Source organism: Helicoverpa zea, chromosome 14 (assembly GCF_022581195.2).
Source record: "Helicoverpa zea isolate HzStark_Cry1AcR chromosome 14, ilHelZeax1.1, whole genome shotgun sequence".
NCBI classification, from domain to species: Eukaryota; Metazoa; Arthropoda; class Insecta; order Lepidoptera; family Noctuidae; genus Helicoverpa; species Helicoverpa zea.
This window is the reverse complement of record NC_061465.1, coordinates 4,464,694-4,479,723: the sequence shown is the minus strand read 5'-3', so window position 1 is coordinate 4,479,723 and position 15,030 is coordinate 4,464,694. Positions and strand designations below refer to the sequence as shown.

Here is a 15,030-nt window from a genome sequence, read left to right as displayed (position 1 = left end):
CTCCCTGGGTCCCTCTTTGTCTGGCCTCTCCCCTGAACCTTTCCGGCATGAGTATCTCTACCGGCAGAGCTTCAGGATCATTGAGGCACACAAGCCCCACCACGACGACAACGTGGGGACCCCCTCGGTGGGGTGTACGGTACTACCTCCAGTTTATTTCTATCGCACCAAAATAATTTGACAGTATTCACAACAACATGACGTTCAAATTGAGTAATGTTTCCCAACTTCAGTGTTTGAATACTGACATAGAAATGTAAATGAATTTCAACCTTATTTCCTGCTCCATAAGGCTTGGCCAACGAAGTTAATGTTAGTACAATTTGTCACGAGGCGTTTAGCTACTTGGAGCTCCGGTATTTGTATGGGTCGCTTTATTCCGTGTACGCCTATTTCTTGGGAACAAACGCTTTCCTTGTTACTTCCCTCAATATTCTACGTCCGGTACACTTACAAAAACATCATATTAATGTTATAAATGCGAAAGTTCATGTGTATGGGCGTATGGATGTTTGTTCCTCTTTTACGCAAAAACTACTGGATGAATTTCGATGAAACTGGGCAGTAGTCATAGCTTACCTGCATATTAAAAGATTGAGATAGATAAAAGATTTTCCACTACCTACTTATCCATGTGCGGGAAGACGCGGACGCAGTTGAAATCTATTGACTTTATTAAAATCGCATAGCTTTTCCTTAGAAAGAAGTTTTCTTAAAATAACCGGTATAGACTACAGAATGCACGTTTGAGAAATCCTGATTTAAAATGAATGAAACCGTGGTATTTGTATCGAATAATCTAGAAGGAGCCTGGGGGTCTACTCTAATTCAACGAAACGAAACTTCGATAGCGAACGAAATTCAAACGAAGTTTCGTTAGTGACCCTACTCTATTTCATTTTCGGATGCGCATACGAAGTTCGGAACCATAGACAATTTTCGTGAACGAATGGAATCTATAATATTGTGTGGGGCTTTTATGATGTCGACTAAACTAAGTTACGGTTTTTACTTTAACTTGAAATTATTAAACTTTTCAGCTTTACTTATTCATGTAACATTATAAATGTGATTCATTGCATATTTCTTGTAATATTCATGCAAACAATCTAAACTTTCAGGCAAAAAATATATTTTCAACTACTTTCGACTCGACACTATAAAAAAACCCTTTGACAGTCATTGCTAACCAACTAATTTGAAGAGTACTATTTCATGCCAAAAATGGGTAATCACGGATGACAACCAAAAATAGCTACATAATACAATCTAATCATAACAAGGTCACAACATGATTTTTTGTTTGAATACTTTGATAAGTTTTCTGAAGTGTGTTTCTCAAGTGTCGTATTTAATAAATCATGTTTCCAAGTGCTTTTATACCAAGGTACGAGTTCCCTAAGGAAGTATTATGTCGTACTTTACTACAGTCCGACTTCTACGTACGTCTGCTGTATTTTGGTTCACAACAAGTTTTGTTTTGGATTTAAAAACTTCGTGAGTAGATATCATATTATACAAATGCAATATTTGGTTTCGCTCTAACACCATTGCCTTTTATAATACTAATCATTTATATTTTCAGTTTAAAATGGCTCCATATACGGGGTTCGGCAAATCCTCAACAAATCGAAACCGTTCTCAATTTCCTGGACGAACATAGAGATTTAGCTCGCGGGAGATTGAATAGTTGAACCCAGCCAGGAAGATAACCTGAGAGTCCAGCTGTAAAAGCTGCCTAAGTACCACCACCATTGACACAAAAATGCCGACTTTCACACCTTGTAAGTATTTTACTGTGGTATATTGAGTAATGCTATTGTAAATAAATTGTGCACAATATAGATAACATTTTTTTGAGTGTATTTATAAGAAATACTCTTCATAAAGAATACAGATTAACATTATACTATTGAATAATGATTGCATCTTTTTTATTATGTTTGCATATGGTATTAAATGGGTCAAGTGGTGAGTTGAGAACTTTTTGTTGTTACTTAACCCGTTCAAGTGTCTTAGCCATATTTTGTTTACACTGTTGTTCTGAGCTATTGACTAAAATTGGAATGTTGTTTTGCAGCCTCTCGACATACACACTCTACAAGGAGACTGCCTACTACTAGGAGACTACAGAGGATCTGCCAGCACAGGTGTAAGAAGCAGATTGTATCAATATGAAGAGGAGCGTGCACAGAGAGAGACGGTGCAAAACGCAGAGCTTGTAGGCATCAGGGGCGAATTGGCAGGCATCAGTCCTACCCTGTTGCAGCTGCATAACACAATAAGGGAATATGTGGATAGGAATTAAGATTTTGTTAGTGTTTTGTTAGTGTTCATTAATTGTGTTTAATATTTCTTTGTTATTAATTTGTAATGTTTAAACAGGGTAATAGTAAATAAAACTGTAAGTATATAATTTATTCTTTTATTAAACTCTAAAGAAAATAAATAACATCATGTCAAATTCTTAAAATCAATAAACATACAGTTTTTCTGGAGCATGTTATGATGTGCTTGAGTAGAACTTTGTCCTACCTATTCCTTTCCAAAATTTGCACTAACAAAGCTCTGCAAAGTTGTATCTGCCTTCAAGAGAATCTTCAATAGCTTTATCTATCGGTGTCATCATATGCTCCCTTAGAGAGAATACCCAGAGTCACCTAAAATACACATGTATATGAAAATATGTGAATAACACTACTACAAAATATTAATAATATAAATGTGAAAGTTTGGGGTACCGCTTTTGTCCCAACTTGTACAAATATATTCAAAATGCAATAAAGTCAAACATACCTAACAGATAAACTGTTTCATTCTGGAGACCCTCCAAGTGGCTTCTAATATCACATTCTCTCCAAATATAAGCATCATGTGTGTTGCTCCTCCAAATGACACATCCGCATTTGTTATATAGTATCGCTGTCACATAATATCTGGAAAATAATAAAGGATTGATCAGCATCATAATAAACAACAGTCAATGCCTCAATTAAATCATTAATGTTTAGTTCTTATACTTACAACTTGGGTGTTAAGAGAATGGAAATATTTTCGATTCCAGAAGGTCTAGCAATTGCAATGTGCATTGTTTGGAGGTAATAAAGGCACGAATTCCTGGCACAACCCTTCGAAAAACTGCCGACTGAGTCTGTGATTTCCTACAAACTCTACGTCGGGAATTACGCTAATATTTAATTGATTGCGCAAGCACTGCCGGTTCCTTCTTCGCTCTACATGATCTTCACGTAAAGCTGCTTTGATTAAAAGCATTATTGTAGCCTTTGCCAATAATTTTCACACAAAATTCACAAAACGAAAAGTAACACGAAAATCAAACGATAACTCTTTTGGTTTCGTTGAATTTGAGGTTAAAATTCCGAAGTTTCGTCTGTCAAACTCAAATATTCGTTCGTAGCATTTCGAATTAGAGTAGGTTTATAGACAATAAACGTCAAACAATCTTCGTTCGTACGAAATTTCGGAACGAAATGGAACCGTGGTAAGAAGTTCGCGAAATTTCGTACGAAACTTCGTTTTTCGGTGAATTAGAGTAGACCCCCTGATCTAGCTATCGTGGCCTTTATGAATACAAATGTCTTGTTAGGCATACCAAATAAAAAGATAAAAAAGATAAAAAGATAATTTCAATGATTTTCAATGAGGAATTATCAGTTAAATAGGCTTATGTTAAACAAAAGTACCTACTTAATTATTTATTTACATTAAAGTGAAATAAATCGTTGTTTATTTGAGGTTTTCCTCGTAGTGCTGCTGTTTTGAGCTGCACCTCATTTGTTTATTCTGCTTTTCTGTCTATAGGTTACGTGGATTTAAATAAAACAAACTACTTTTTAATGACGCTTAATAACTTGAACTGTATTTTGTATATGATAAAATTACTTACCTAATAATACAAGTAAGTATTGGAATTTATCTTTGAAATAATAGCTTACTGTGTATTATATCGGTAAACATTATCCCACATAATCTTAGCTCAGCTGTTTTATATTCGTCAATGAATTTCAGATAATTCTACACCCGAAAGCCTTGCCTAAGTAATCAAAGCTCTGATTTTCAGAAGCCACAAGCGAAGATAATGAAACTTTCATATTACATCAGGAATTTGTATTTAATTTTTGAAAAGTTTCTTCTAGTGAATATTGTTTTAATTTTATGTCTACTCTTGAAACTGTTCATACTGGACTAGGTGTTAATAAAATAAATTCGGCCTAGCAACATAGGTAGGTACTTTGGTATAATATTAAGTTTTGAAACTGTTTTCTTAAAGTTTCATACAACAATGCTATTTTAAGGCGTTTTCATTATAGCAGTTTACATATTTTAAACGATATTTCTGACAACATTGAAAATTATTTATTACAATACCATATGATTAACGAACTAAACATTGACTGATAGGAAAATATACTTCACAAAAAAAGCATTTTTTAAATAACTTTACACTGTTGTTTTTTAAAGTACCTACCAAAATAACAACATCTTAAAACCCAATTCAGATATGTCCAAACTTAAAAGGAAAATCTCGGTTCAAGTGTCGCATCAACTTCCCATATAACCATTTTTGCGAACATAACGTAACCGTTTCGACACTTAGCGTCGACACTGATCTATCTCGAAACATAATCTCGTCGACGTTCCGTGTTAGCGCCGTCGCTGCAACTAAAAATGGGGAAGATCTCGACACAATAAACAAGTAACATTTGGTTTCTAATTTACGTCGCTGTGTCGTAACATTGTTACCATATTTTAACCAGAGTTAGCACTAATCATTCAATCATTCATTCGTTCGATCAATTTCGTTGGCTCGTGCGTGAGTGACACGACGAATACAAAATACAAGAAATCCCATAATGATGGTTTACTTACCTTGAGTTGATGAACTCAAGGTAAGTTAACAAAGTTTTAGTTTTCATTAATTAATATGGTTTATAATGCTCAAATCTTATTGGGAAAAAAAGTTTACTGTGTAATTTCTTTGAATATGTTGATATTTCCAACGCGCCACCGTAATATCATGTTTTCATAATTCTGGCGAAAGAAAAACTTTTGTTAAATAAAATAAAAATATAAAATTATGCACATCGAGTGCTTAAAAGCTTCCATTTAAATACAATATCAAATATTTTAATCCTAATACAAATTATTTTAGCAAGATTTACTCATAAAATTGATAAATAATGAACTATGAAAAAACATTTTTGATGTTTGTTATGAAAAATATGCTCGTCGCAACTAGTCACAAAGTTACGATAATGTGTCGACACGTGTCGACATGTTACGATAAATTGTTACAAAATTACTAGATTTTTAAGATGGTTTCTCTTAATATTTGGTTACAGTGTTTCCCAAAGTTTTTATCAAGTCAAGATGCCTTTTTTCATTGTTCTAACCAAAGGAGGCTCATCAGAATTAATATCGCTTGTGCCGAGTACTTGAGTTAAAGACGAAGACGTCTTGTTTTGGCCGAGAAAACGAAAAAACAGCGATTTGGAGCTCGAAAGTTGAAACTTTGGCACAAGGGACTATACCACTAAGCTCCTCCACTAAATTCCGTACTGTTTTCCTGTAAATGGCCTAGAAAAGAATAAGTTTTATGTTCAATAAAATGGGTATCCGTCAATGTGCCCTACCAACAATGCACATCATGAAAAAATATTAGGTATTATAATAAAAAAAAAACTAGTAGGTACTTGAGATATTTTGGGACGTACTTATTTCTTTTACTCTTCTGTAAAAAGTTGAAGTCCATCGGAATTTACGTAAGGTTTTTGGTTGTTTACTCATTTTAAATTTCATTAAATGGTTGATAATGGCAGAAAACATAGACAGTTTGAGAATAACTGGCTCTCGTCATGTTTTTATATATGCAAGTTATTGTTAAAGTGTTCTGGAACATCGACTACACATGTTACTACCCAGTTACAACACAATTGTGTCAACATTGCACACTGGTTACAAACCAAACGCAAAGTTTCTAAAATGTGTGGTTACAAATTAAGCTGTAAAGTATCGACACAGCGACCACACAAAGTTACTGAATCTAGTTTCCGTCACATTTTTACTGAACCGTTACAACTCATAAAAGCTAATCCCTACACAGTCACGTTGTGTCGTATCAGTTACGAAACTGTTGCGACTTGTTACATCTTTATCATATCTGCGACCAAAAATGGCTGTATGGGTTTTGAAAACTTTTAAAGTAGAGATACAGTTTTTGACAGTTAGATAGGACTTTTTAAAATGTTCAAGATTGTCCTATTTTGAGAAGCATTTAAGATTGAAATCTGTGGGGGATTCTATATTATCCTGAAAGGTGAAGTGATGTTAATGTTTATAGTTTTGATGATTTGCTATTAAGTAATGAAAGTAAAGTCTAGTCCGTTTTAAGATGTGCGATACGTAACCGAGTCTTTATTGAGCTTGGCTTTGTATTTAAATGGAATGATTGATTTTGGAAATCAACTGAGTAATTTTAACTTTTCAGTTCATCAAATAACTTTGCCTTCTGTTTAGTAAGCCATTTGATGCCTTGTTTGTAGATTTTGACTATCGTCAATAGTCATTAGTAGTTAACTTCAGAGCGTTAAATCATCAGATAGTAGTAGGTAGTATGCTCATTTTATGCTCAGTCAAGAGGGTCAAGCTCGTTCGTGTAAATTGAAATCCAATCAAGTTTACTCACTAATAATCCAATCCAGTTGTTTGTCAGCGTGACTTTTCGATCAAATTGATTAATGGTCACGTGACCAATAAGTCTGTTCAGGTGGCTATTCTTGCCACCGATGATCGTGTTTCGGAAATAAATTCACGTCTTCAAATCAAATAAGCTGGTGTTTGAATTTTGAAATCTGGACGAAATCGGAGTGCTATCGAATTCGTGACCAATTCACTTTTTTGTGGCGGGTAAAACTTTCTAAATAATATTGTTAGCAATCAGCGGAGGATTCATTGTAATTTAATAATGTCTGGACAATAATAATGTCTGGACACATTTTCACACACGGTCGGTTAGCCCCATGGTAAGTTATTAATTAACTTGTGTTATGGTTGCTAACACGACTGATAAACTAATTATAGCTACATATATATGTGGGATTGAATGTTTCTGAACGATTGAGATGTGTGTAAGATGATGGACGTTTCTAAACGAATGAGTGGGAGTAAGAGGGAATGAATGAATGAGAGTGAGAGATTGGTTTGGAAAATTGTATTTAAAGATGGAGGAGTTAAGAGCTTAGATGATGTACCTAACGATTTTTAGAAATAAATAGTTTAGATTGAAATTCAACGGTTATTATTGAATTACGCAAGTATTCCACGAACCCTGATCCCCACAGTTTTGGGGGCTCGTCCGGGATCAGTGCTGTGGATACGATTCGTACCGACGAACAAAGACGCCACGTGGAACGCCATTACGCCTCTGCACGCCGCACCGGTTTCCTTCGAAAATTACTACGACGACGACGACGACGACTAACGAAAACTACGACGCTACGACTACGACGATTTCAAGAGGATGTCGAAGGATACTGATGCCGGTGGTTCACCAGACCACGAGCAGCTCTGGTACACCAAGGACGCCGTTCCATCGTTCAGCGGGCAGGACAAGACGTACCCCGTCTCGAAATGGATTCAAGATATCGAGGATAATAAAGACATATTCCAGTGGTCACCAATACAACAGCTCATCGTCGCCAGGCGCTCGCTTACTGGTACGGCCGCGCTCTGGTTCCGAGCCGAAAAAACCTTCAAGACATGGGACGAGTTGAAAACGGCCATCTCAAAGGAATTTCCTGACACGTTGGATCAAAAAACGGTGCATGAATTAATGAGTGCGCGTAGAAAAAAACCCAGTGAGTCCCTATTAGAGTACCTATACACAATGAAGGAATTAGGAAAACGTGGTAAAATGCCGGACTATATCGCCATCCGCTACATTGTAGACGGGATACCTGACTTAGAGAGTAACAAAATCATGCTTTACGGTGTTACGACATATCCAGATCTAAAAGAAAAGTTTAAAATTTATGAGATGGTGAAAGAAAAAATGAAGGCGAGAACATTGAGTGTGCGCAGTAAGCCTCAAGCGGTGAGTCACAATGATTATCATAAGCCATTTCAACCAAGATGTTATAGCTGCGGCGATCGAAGCCACATGTCAGACCAGTGCCCGAATAGCAGTAAAGGCAAGAAATGTTTCCATTGTAACGATTTTGGGCATATTTCGGTAGAATGTCCGAATAAGAAGCATGCAACGCCTTCAAAAACATTCATGCAATCAAGAAAAGATGGCGGCGGCGGTGAACGAACAACCCGAACAACTGAACGGCACGAATATCCACGGAGTCGCCCGACACCGGACGCAGCTACGCGACTTCCGCCGAAGCAGACCTACTTCACGAGTGAGATTGAGAACGAGAGCGATCGCGATGAGATCGACGACGTCGTGCACGATGTTCATGTTGTCAACACGGGTATGAAGTGCGCCACGATTCATGATGAACGAAACGCAACGTATGACAGTGACAGCTCATCAAGTGACGTTATCGATCAAGATCAAGATGTCAATAATAACAACAACATAGCACTGTTTACATCGAAATCGCGCCAGAAACCGCTGAAAACGGTGGAAATATGCGGTAAAACAACAGATGCGCTAGTGGATTCGGGCAGCGATATCAATCTTATTACGGATGAGTGTCGTCGTCAACTAGGAATGAGTGTTAACGGTGATAGTGTTTCGGTCAGTGGTTTAGGTTTATCAGTGATAAAAACGAGTGGTTCGTGCACAGTGGACATTGTTATAGACAATAAGAAATACGAAAACGTTAAGTTTTATGTTATCTCGAAACGTGAAATGCCTTTTTGTATCATATTAGGCAATGATTTTTTACAAAGAGTGACAATGTGTATGAGTGGTAATTCTGTGTGGTTTGGTAGTAAAGATGACGAGTGGTTGAGCTGCATGTTGAGTGAGGCTTATGTGTGCTCTGATTTTCCTTCCACAGATCATATTAAAGATAACAAGGTGCGAAACAAAGTTCAACAGTTAGTTAATAGTTACAAACCTCAGCAAGGTAAAGAATCTCCCATACAAATGAAGATTATTGTCAAGGATGATGTCCCTGTAGCACAACGTCCCCGAAGGATTTCATTGAAAGAACAACAAGAGGTAGAAACACAAGTTAAAGAATGGTTAGATAAAGGCATCGTTCGGGTAAGTCACTCTGAATATGCTAGTCCCTTAGTACTTGTTCGGAAAAAGGATAGATCTGTGAGAAAATGTGTTTATTATAGAAAATTAAAGCCAAAGGTCCGAGGTCCCTACAAATTTAGGAAAGTTAAAATGAAAGACTGTTACGATGTAGAAAAAGTATACAATGAAGAAAGAGATGTATGCCAGTTGATTTTATTTAGTTTAAGTATTGTTTAAAAATAAGTTTAACTGTTTGTCAAAAAAGTTGTTAGTCATGTTTAATACCTAAGATATTTTGTTAAATTCTAAGAAGATCCTTTGTTTAGTTTTAAAAAGATTTTTTGTTTAATTTAAGCCTTACGATGTAAACTCAATGATGTTTATTTGGTAAAGTGTCTGAGGACAGACACTCCGTCAGGATGACCGAATGTGGGATTGAATGTTTCTGAACGATTGAGATGTGTGTAAGATGATGGACGTTTCTAAACGAATGAGTGGGAGTAAGAGGGAATGAATGAATGAGAGTGAGAGATTGGTTTGGAAAATTGTATTTAAAGATGGAGGAGTTAAGAGCTTAGATGATGTACCTAACGATTTTTAGAAATAAATAGTTTAGATTGAAATTCAACGGTTATTATTGAATTACGCAAGTATTCCACGAACCCTGATCCCCACATATACATATTGATATATACATATTGTGACACCCAGACCACGGCCAGCAAACATGCTCATCGCACCCATGTCGACCGAACCGGGAATCGAACCCGGGATCTCATGTTCGGCAGTCCGGCATGGTGACCATTGCGCCATCGAGGTCGTCATTTTAATTTAGTCACGTCAATTTAAATTAGCGAACTAGCGTACGATCATAATGAAAAGAAGGAAATTGATAAAAATTGTTTTTCAGAATTAAGTTCAAATCAAAACTGGCTATTAGAACAATAGACTGAAAAATAAAGGAACTCTCTGCTATCACGTTTGAATACCAATATATCAGTTACTAGCTTCTGCCAGCGGTTTCACCCGCATCCCGTGGGAACTACTTCCCGTACCGGGATAAAAAGTAGCCTATAGCCTTCCTTGATAAATGGGCTATCTAACACTGAAAGAAATTTTCAAATCGGACCAGTAGTTCCTGAGATTAGCGCGTTCAAACAAACAAACAAACAAACTCTTCAGCTTTATAAAAAAGTTGATTTAAGATATTTCTCACTGTATATTGTTACTACTAGGTACACAAAGACGCCGTAATGAACCCCTTCATTTATTGAATACGTGAGAAACATCACAATCACAAAAATATTATATTTATTTTCCTTTAACAAACCCACCAAACCGTGAAAAATGTGGATGATGATTCATTAAAATGGGAATGAGTTGAATTTATTTCTTAAGATTAGTACCTAATGAATAGTCTTTAAGGCGTTTCTTTCTTTTTAATAATAAAACCAATTCAGGGATAATTGTTGGTCATGTGTCATCATTTAAGTTGCCTGAAAAAGACTTCATTCGCCTTCCAAAAGTTCGAGAGTATAGATATAGTTAAGTGCCTTGTGCATAACAGAAACCAATATCGTAGTAAATCGAGAATCAACTAAATGAATTCTATTCTACCTACTCAATAAAGTGTGGGGGACTCTTAGTAAAATAGTAACTATTAAATTATCATCCTCCGAGCCTTTTTTCCAACTATGTTGTGGTCGACTTCCAGTCTAATCGGATGTAGCTGAGTACCAGTGCTTTACAAGGAGCCACTGCCCTATCTGACCCCCTCAACCCAGTTACCCGGGCAACCCAATACCCTTGGTGAAACTGTTATCAGACTTACTGGCTTCTGACTACCCGTAACGACTGCTAAGGACTATTAAATTATCTGTGGTACAATATTCTAACAGTCACAAAGCAATCTTTACTATATTAGGTATAAACCTGCGTAAGAATTTAATTCAATAGCGAATTCTTACAATACTGATAGAGCACAAAATATGTTCACATTTTATTACCTACATTCATAAAAAAACAAACTGAACGCTTCGTTCGTAACTATTTCGTGTCCCGTTATAAACTGCGGAGTAAAGGTACGTGTCAACTAGAACGTCACAACTTACATCGGGCTCGAAAGAAATCCCTGCTATCTAGTACTTTGTTTTACTTTCTTCGTGTCTCGAGTATATTTCGGGTGTTACGACCTAGTCGATGGGAACCTTATGGGATTACCGTGGGATTCGCCGGTGACAGGAACGATCTCTCTTGGGTATATCCGTCTGAATATAATTTATCATGGATATATATGGTTCGTGCTTCTAGACATTAATTAGAGTTTCAGTATCATTAGGGAAAAGCTTGTAGGTATATTTTTGTGAATTTGGGTTTTGGTTCTCTATTATTTTACTAGCTGTTGTCCGCGACTTCGTCTGCGTGAGCAATATAGAACTTCGTTTATTTAATCGTTCATTGCTCAACCCCCGTAGGTGATAGCGTGATAATATATAGCCTATGTGTTGAACCGGTCCCCAAGTAATAGTCATGCAAAATTTGATTTAAATCCATGCAGTACTTTTCGAGTTTATCCGGGACAAACATACAGACATACAGACAAAAATTCTAAAAACTACATATTTGGGCTCAGAATCGATTATGGATCACCCCTCAAGTATTCTTTAAAAAAAATATTCAATGTACAGTTTTGACTTTCCTATCATTTTATTATATGTATAGATGGTGAAGAGGTGAACTTTGTATGTAAGGGATAGGAACTCATGAAATGAAATATCTAAGTGTTATTGAAACAAAATTATTCCTTATATATTGTGTTAAGTTATTACATATTCTTTACCTATTTTACGATAAAGTAATGCTTTGAACACCCAACTCATAAACGAATATGTTCTCAAAATTCCTGTCACTTATATTTTCATTCAGCTACATTCAGTTTCGTTGTGTTTTGTTTCGAATAAATCCTTATCAACAGTTACGTAAATATTTAGATGGAAGTTGTAAAATGTTAAATTGTATTTCATGATTTTAATAGAGGCACGATGTTTTTGTTCTAGAATATTCCTAGAGCAATGAAAATGTTTGTAACTCTAGATAGGCTCTAATTGTTTCAGTGTTTCGTGTTTGAAATAATAATGCTAGATTTTGTTTAACAAACTTTTGCGAACACTTCGCTGATGTTTTAATAGTCATTACTACATATTCAAAATCGTAATTAATTTTAATTAACTTACTTTCATAATATAAAGACGCAAAAAGGGTCAATCGGCTAAATTAAATGTCCCCAACTTAGTAAAATTGGCAACCGCAATCCCTAAAACTTTGGCCCACATTGCGGCGGACAATTTGTCGGCGCCACAGAATATTCGTAAAGGGACTTACAAAAACATTGTACGCTGAACTTGGATTACGATAATAATGTAAAATATGATCCGAAACTCGACTAACTGAAGCGGCTGCAGACAGTAAAGTGTTCGAATAAATCAGACGAGCGTAGCTTCTGCCGCAGATTTTCACGTAATAACAAGCCCGTTTTGGGGGGAAACTGCGTAATTTTGCGTAATTCATAAGTGTCGCGTAATCGATGAGTGTGCCGGCTGTCACAAGGGTTTTTCTCAATTACAGTTCTACGTAGATGGTGAAGTGTTGCTTGCACTTTTCTTTCACCGCGTCAATGAATGCTAATAGGATTAGGTAGGTATACGCTTGAAGAATATCAATAAATACCATTGCTATCTTTTATTGTTTACCAAATAGTCCAAAATTATTTTCAGTAAATTTTTGTGGAGATCATTAGTGAAACTACACTTATTACTTTTATTTACGAAAAACGCAAGTACAATATCGATACAGATGCGACTAAGAAATTCAGTTCAAAGCGAAGTAATTAATTGATTTATATTATACTCGTTTTAGATATAATAGTGAGTCCGTGCTATTGTCTTGAAGTAACAATTAATGGTGCCATTTTCATTAAGTAGTGCTTCGATTACACTTCTTTTTCATTAAATCGAGGCCACGTTAGCTTTTTCCGGAATTTTCGATCGCGATTTATCAAAAACGGTGGAATTTGCCGGGTTATAATAGATTTGTCGGTTGGGGAGTTCCGCTGCCAAATTATGAAGCTGGAATGTTCGAATTTTGCTCGTTTAGCGTATGAAACTTCAGGCATTTTTGAGAGTATTAGCATAGCATGGCTTTAAATGCCACTGAATTTTCAATGGGCAACATAAAGTGATTAAAACTGCCTTCACTGCTGTTTAGAATTGTGGCCAAGCTGGTAGTACCTACGAGATAAACGGTATAAAAATGTATAGAAATAATATTGTGTATTACCATAATATTCTACATGGTCTTCTACTTTTAATTAATTTATCATTTACGCATATCCTGTGTGATCATTCAGGAACAATATGATAAATATGACCTTACTGCAGCAGTAAAAAATGCAATTAAATTAATTACTTAGTAATTATGCTTCTACGCAGTATGCAGATACAAAACATATTAATCTGTAAGAATTATTAAGTACATAATCATCGAGTTTTTGATTAAGACAATCACAAAGCGAGATACAATTTATAAGTATTGTGTAATTGATTTTAAGAAAAGGAGGTGATTTTAATGTTAAAATATAATAATCCCTTAGTTTGTTTTGAGTATAGACTTTAGCCTAAAATTTTAGAGTAAAGTTTACAGTCAAACTTACTTGTATTGTATACGTAGTAGATCATCACGTATGAAATGGGTAACCAAGCAATAAGTAATTAATTCACGAACTGCCGAACTTTCCCCACCTTTGTTTATACAGATCTATTCGTAATCTAAATTTATAGGATGCTAGGGTGTCCATAAATTACAGAATGCTTACAACTCCTTCCATCTCTATTAGCAAGGTTTTTCTCCTGAACGGTACAGTCGCGGACAGAAGTAGTTGAGTCACTTTCATAGCTTCTCATTTGTTTAGTGTAAAACATTCGCGAGATTACAATTACTTAATACGAACCTATTTTTTAATATTCTTCATATTATATGATCAGATATTCAGTTTGATTCTAATAAGTTGCCACGCGTTAATTCAATATTTGGTAACCCTTGACATTTAAGACCGATTGCACTATACTGGTCAATAAAGATCAGTATCGAGTGGCTCAACCATTAATGTCCGCGACTGTACAAAGATAATTCAGTCAGTATTGCGGATTTGCACAAATGGATTCATTTGTTGAAGCCTCTGATATATATTAGGTTGGTGAAAAACAATGGTCTTGTTTGTGATGGAACTAAAAGCTTTAGGTATTTGTTTAGTAATTCAATTTGTTGAATCGGCTTTTATAGGATAAACCGATTGTGTCTCTGTAGTACTAATAAATGGCTAATAGTTACAAAATTTTTGCAAGACGAGTATTTAAATGAAAAAGAAAATACATCTACTTACTCGTATTTTAAAAAAATTTAGTACTTAAATCATTAACGAAATACTAAAACTACTGTATGTAGGTGATTGTCTCAATAATATTGAATTAATAAAAACATATAAAAGCAGCAAGTATCTATATATTATAGGATATTTTAAATACTAAATATTAATTCAGCTTTATAATCCATTTCGTCGTCTAAAAATATAATGATTTTTAGGGTTCCGTACCCAAATGGTAAAACGGGACCCTATTGTTTTCGCTCCTCTGTCCGTCCGTCCGTCCGTCCGTCTGTCACCAGGCTATATCTCATGAACCGTGATAAATTTGTAAATAAATAGTTAGAGAGTTGAAATTTTCACAGATGATGTATTTCTGTAGCCGCTATAACAA

At 35.6% G+C, this 15,030-nt stretch overlaps 1 protein-coding gene and 1 long non-coding RNA gene across 2 annotated transcripts in view; one reads left to right on the top strand and one right to left on the bottom strand.

The window, feature by feature from the left end:
• LOC124636243 (G-protein coupled receptor moody-like) overlaps window positions 1–15,030 on the bottom strand; it is a 120,467-nt gene that overhangs the window by 36,539 nt on the left and 68,898 nt on the right. The gene's annotated exons all lie outside the window — the stretch shown is intronic.
• On the top strand, window positions 1,295–2,397 carry LOC124636245. The gene is made up of 3 exons (XR_006985112.1): window positions 1,295–1,497; window positions 1,586–1,784; window positions 2,081–2,397. It is a non-coding gene; the product is annotated as an uncharacterized LOC124636245 (long non-coding RNA).